This window comes from Olea europaea, chromosome 2 (genome assembly GCF_002742605.1).
Source record: "Olea europaea var. sylvestris chromosome 2, O_europaea_v1, whole genome shotgun sequence".
Taxonomy (NCBI): domain Eukaryota; kingdom Viridiplantae; phylum Streptophyta; class Magnoliopsida; order Lamiales; family Oleaceae; genus Olea; species Olea europaea.
The window spans coordinates 14,243,995-14,249,872 of NC_036238.1; the positions used below are offsets into that span (position 1 = coordinate 14,243,995).

Genomic DNA, 5,878 nt, shown 5'->3' on the forward strand with positions numbered 1-5,878 from the left:
CGCGCATAACTCTTCCTAGCTGAATTTGAGTCGCCGCCCGATGCTACTCCTTCGATGATCATGTTTATCACTCCTGCTCTTGGTGGGGGTATACCTTCGACCCTTTGCCTGCCCTTGTCGTTTTTCACATACTTTGCCAATAGCCCCCGTCTCAGCAGGCGCTCAATTTCTTCCTTTAACTGTAGGCATTCTTCGGTATCATGCCCGTGATCTCTATGAAAATGGCAGTATTTACTTTGATTTCTCTTGCCCGAAGGGGTTAGCATTGGTTTGGGCCATTCAAGCTCCTTCATGTGCTGTATCTCCATCAATAACTTTGTTCGTGGAATGTTCAAAGGGGTGGGTATCTTGACCTCCTCTCGTTTTTGCCTGACTGACCGGTCTTGGACATAACCCTTGCTCGTGCGTTCACTCTTCTGCTTATTTCTATCATTGTGCTTTTGCTCGTCATAGGTTTTTCGCTTATTAGCTTCCGTCTCCCTTCCATCCCTGAGATTTTTAGTTACCTTCTCCGCTTCCTCCGCATCGACATACTTGTCTCCCTTCTTTAATAGGTCATGCATCGACTCCGGGGGGTTCTTGCACAGTGACATCTTAAAGGCCCGATTTCGCGTTCCATTCATCAAGGCTGTAACCACTGCGGACATTTGCAGGTCTCTAATGCCAAGAGTCGCCCGGCTGAACCTGGCTAAGTATTCCTGCAATGACTCGTCTTTGTCCTGTACGACCTGCATCAACCCAATGGCTGTCTTCCTCTTCCTCTTGCTGCTTAGGAAATAAGCCACAAAGCTCCTGGAGAGCTCATCAAATGACTTGATAGAGCGCGGGGCCAAGGTTGCTACCCAGTCCCTTGCCTCCCTCCTGAGGGTGGGGGAAAGGATCGGCACATCACGGCGTCTGGGGCGGCATAAAGTCTCATCAGATCCACGAAAGTTCGTAGATGGTCAAGCGGGTCCGTAACTCCATCATAGGCTTCAATCATGGGCTGTTTGAAGCCTTTAGGCAAAGGGACCACCATGATTTATGGGGCGAACGGGTCTTCCTCCAAAACCATCTGTCTCCACCTATCCTTCCTTTTGGACAACGCATCGTCTATCTTCTGTGACATGATTTCTTCCATCTTTCGTTCCAGGTCCACCATGGTTTGCGGGGGTTGTTGAGCTCCGGTCATTGGGGCTCCCGCGTCTCCCGCTCCCCGCTGAGAGGTGGGTGAGACAACCGCGGGTGGCGCTTGAGGCGGTTATTGATTCGTCACTTCTGTCGGGCTTAAATGAGGGATGGTGGTTCTCTGCGACTGGTCTTGTAAAAGCACCATCATTGCTGCCAATTGGTTTTCCAAAGCGCTGAATTGACTCTGCGTCACATACTGCGGGGGCGGTGGCGGTTCATGACCCCTTGCAACTGACTCCGACTCCGTCTCCGTCGTATTCCCAACCAGGCGAGTATCACTTCTTGTTCGTCTTCTTAACATGACTTTTTAGTTCAAACGGAAAATTTCCCACAGACGGCGCCAATGAAAAGCGGTGATTCAACACCCTTCTGTTTTCCCGGTAATGTTTGGCGTTTCCACCACTCCGTCAAGTATGCAAGACCTGAAAAATGAAGGCGGGGCTTTCTCCCCCGTTTTACCTCCGGCGTGAGAATTAGTTTTCAGACTTGGAAAGAACGTATTTGAAAATCAGATGGCTAAAAACGAGAATGGGAGCTAAAAAAAAAATCATCCCTTACCTGTGTCTCATCCGGGGGTATTTATAGATATTAGGCACTAGGTAACCGCTGGGCGGTTGTGATGCCACGTGTCCCATGATGCTATTCCCACTACACCCACGTTCTGAGTGATGAGTCCTTAACTTCCCGTCTGAAGATTGTACCTGTATCAGCGGCCATGTTACCTTGTCGATTCGTTAAAGGTTTTATGGCTAAGTGTTTGGACAAAGGATATCATTCCCGTTGAAGATTTCACTTAGTGGTAGAATGATTTCTTGGGATAGCGATAGAGCGCCCTTTGGGGGTAGTGGTAGAGCACTCCCTAGACGTAGTGGTAGAGCGCTCCCTGGGTGTAGTGGTAGAACGCCCTATGAGGGTCGATGGCCTTGCATCAGTGTGCTGTGATCTGCCTTGCTCGTCCTTGGGGGTGTCTCCTTCTACCAACCTATATCACTTGTCTTGGAACTTCTTTTTTAAATCAAAACTTAAACAGCCTTGTGCGATTTTGACAAATTCTTTTTCGGGCAGAGGTACAAAACACTTGCTTCTTGCTGTTTTGAACCTTTGGAGAAAACTTTCTGCCCATTCATTTGGCATTTGACGTAAATTCGCCAAATCAGCCAAAGTGACTTCAGATTCAGTTTTGTAAAACTGAGCATGAAACAACTGTTCCAGTTGTTGCCATATTTGAACAGAGTTCGCTGGCAAGTTAATGAACTAGGAGAAAGCTACTCATGTTAACGAACTAGGGAAAAGTCTCATTTTGTGGTAATCGGTTACATCACCACTTTGCAACGTGAATCGCCCTATGTGTTCCAGGGTAGACACCTCTCCCAAACCAGTAAACAGTGAGAATTCTGGCACTTTGTACCCTCTAGGCCATGGATATGCTTGGTCAACCTAATCAGGATATGGCTTTATGTAAGTTGGTCTAATGACAGGACGCACCCCAAAGGCCATCTGATCCTGCACGATTTCCATAATCTGATTTCTCAATATAACATTGGGATTATATGGAATTCCTACAGGCTGATTAACCGGTTGATTTGCATGAGGTCTGATGTTTGGTCCTTGATTGGCAACAAAATTACCATAATTAGGGCCATTACCATTAGCCTGGACATCTACCCCCTCGTTACCACGTGGAATATTCTGTCCATTGTTTAGGACATTATCTCTTACGTTTGGATTACCCCCCAAGTTAGGCATACCACTACTACTACTTTGATTTGGTATTGTAGCACCTCCTTGGTTTGAAGTAGAGGGGCCAGCAAGTGGTTCTACCCCTTGACTTGGATTTGGGACCGAAGGATTATGTCCTACGATCGTCCTAGTTTGAAAGTGACTTGTGAGAGGTATAGCCGGTTGACATATTTGGCCTACTAACTTATTCATTGTTTCGTTCAATGTCTTTAGTTGTTTGGCCATATTGTCATAGTGTGCATTACCACTTTGTGTAAATCTTTCCATATTATGAATACTTCGAAGATTTACCTGCTCAACGACGTCTTGCGTGAGTTCTCCAAGCAATGCACGCATGGTTCGAGGACTCAGCTCCGTCATTGGTTCGTAACGACTGTTACTGCTCTGATTTTGTCCATCTGTTCGTGGAGAGGCATGTTGCTCCTCATATCGCTCGATTACAGACTGGATTCCTCCCTGACTTGCTCCTTCCTTGTCGGATCTCTGAGGCATGCTGTTTCTCCTTTTGCACTTTTAACACCTAACATCACGGTCCCACTGGACGTGCCAAATTGTTTCACGCGGTTTAATTTGCTAACAATTAAAGAGGATCAGACGATTGTGTAAGGGACGAAACCTCTTGAGACAAAGTCCCAAAAAGGGGTGTTCTTTTTATTGGCGATAAACTTTACAATTGGAAACGAAAAACAACGTGCCTCCAAGGGGCGCAAGCACACGAGTTACAGAAAAGGAAATGTTTAAGTCTAAAAGCTAAAGGAATGAAAATTACATATTCTCTGTTCGAGAGTTTTTGGATTCGGTCCCTTCTTCTAAGTTCTTTCTCTCTTTTATACTTCATAGGCGATCCCTTTGTGATTAACTGCTCTAAAAAACTGCTTGATCGCCCTATAACTACCCACTTTCTTTGTAGTGGCCATTTTGTCATGCAACTGTCCTTTTAACTGCTGCCATTATCTTGCATCGTTCAACCGCTTTGGATTGAACCCCTCGAGTCGTGGAACGTGATAAAGTTACTTTAGCAACTGCCTCAATAACTGCATCATAATGCGTTATGTTTGTTGATACCTTGGGCGACTTGAACATTTGGGCGAGACTTTGGACGACCGTATACCACTCTATTCGTTCAGACTCTGAGCGACTTGTAAACTTGGACGATGGCGTTACCGCACTATTGGGCCCCTTATTTGGGCATTCACCTTGATTCGTTCAATTGGATTTCGTTCTTTGGGCTATCTGATTTGGGGATCCTCCCATTGGGTTTTATTCTCTGGGCTGTTCGATTTGGGCTGAATTTTTATGTGTTAACAGTTACAGAATCTTATTAGAATCATATTAACTATAATTGACAGATTTATGTAGCCGTATAATTGAAAAATTAATAAGACCAAATTATAGGACCGAATTAGCTACTTACCCTAATTAACAAAACCGTATCCGTACATATTAATGTACATTTCCTCATGAAAGAAATAAGAGAAAATCATCTCCAATTTCCCTGTCGATTTACATGGTATCAGAGCTAAGAGTCGGTTCTGGTGATTAGCTGCGGTGGTTCTGTGGGTAATCTCTGGTGTGTGGAACATTGCGATTCTCTGTGTCTCTTGAAAAGAGTGACGCGACTGCCTTTGTTTTTTTTTTTTTGGCGTTTCTGCGTGTGAAATCGACGCACTCCCAGCGCCCTGTGTGTGAGATCGACGGGAGTCTCACCTTGTTTCCCAGCACCGGCTCATTTCTCATGGGGTGGGTTCGTCGGAAGTTGGTGCCTGTAGTTCTGGCTTCTCCATGTCACGCCTCACAGGTTGCAGATCGTCGCCGGTGTCGTCTGGAGCCAGAGGTACTCTGACCCTGTGGCTTTTCTTTGTATTGGACTGAGTCTGTGGTTTGATTCTTTTTGGTCCAGTGTGGTAATTTTAATTGGGCTGAGGTTTGGGCTTGTTGTGTAGCCCTATTCTTTGATTCAGTGTGTTATTTAATTAGGTTGAGGTTTATTTAAATGGGCTGAGGAGTGATACTTGGGCCCAATTTATCGTTAGATTGTTTCTTTTGAATTATTGTTGGACTATTTCATTTAGGGCCGTGAGAGTTACTTTTGATTGAGATTATTATTACCTTTACCTATCATTTTGGGATTTTTATTTGAAAATGACTAAGTCCAAGAGATCTGTAAGTGAGATGGTTCCAGTAATGTCCAGAATCACTGAACATAAATTGAACGACACTAATTATCTAGAGTGGAGTAAGACAATTAGAGTCTATTTGCAAAGCATAGATAAAGATGATCACTTAAATAAAGATCCGCCTAAAGATGATACCAAACAAAGTTGGCTGAGAGAAGATGCACAATTTTTTTTACAAATTAGAAATTCAATCGATAGTGAGGTAATTTGTTTAATTAATCACTATGAATTTGTAAAATAACTAATGATTTATTTGGAGTTTCTATATTCTGGCAAAGGAAATGTGTCCCGAATGTATGAAGCTTGCAAGGCTTTTTATCGTGCTAAAAAGGAAGTGAAGTCGCTCACAACTTGCTTCATGAACTTCAAAAGGACGTATGAAGAACTTAATATGCTATTGCTATGCAGCACTGATGTCAAAATACAGCAAATTCAAAGGGAGCAAATGGGTGTTATGAGTTTTTTGCCTGGCCTTACTTCCAAATTCAAGACTTCCAAATCTCAAATTCTCTCTGGCTTTGAAATTCTCTCCCTTCAAGATGTCTTCAGTAGAGTTTTGTGCGTTGAAAATACCTCACATATTCAGCAAAATAAAGCTCTTGTTGCCAAAGGAGGGGGAAATGGTTATGGTAGGGAGGTCAACAACAGTGAAGGAGGAAACAAAGCTACCGATAACTGTAACAATGATTGAGGTAGCGTTGTGTGCTACTATTGCAATGAGCTAGGTTACACCAAGCAGTACTGTAAGAAATTGCAGATTCGCAATCAGAAGACTCAGATTCCTAGTTCAT

The 5,878-nt window shown here is 44.0% G+C and overlaps 1 pseudogene; it reads right to left on the reverse strand.

Annotated features, from left to right (window-relative positions):
- The window catches only part of LOC111372730, a 23,546-nt pseudogene extending 19,001 nt beyond the window's left edge, over positions 1-4,545 (reverse strand).
- Between the last annotated feature and the right edge of the window lie 1,333 nt (positions 4,546-5,878).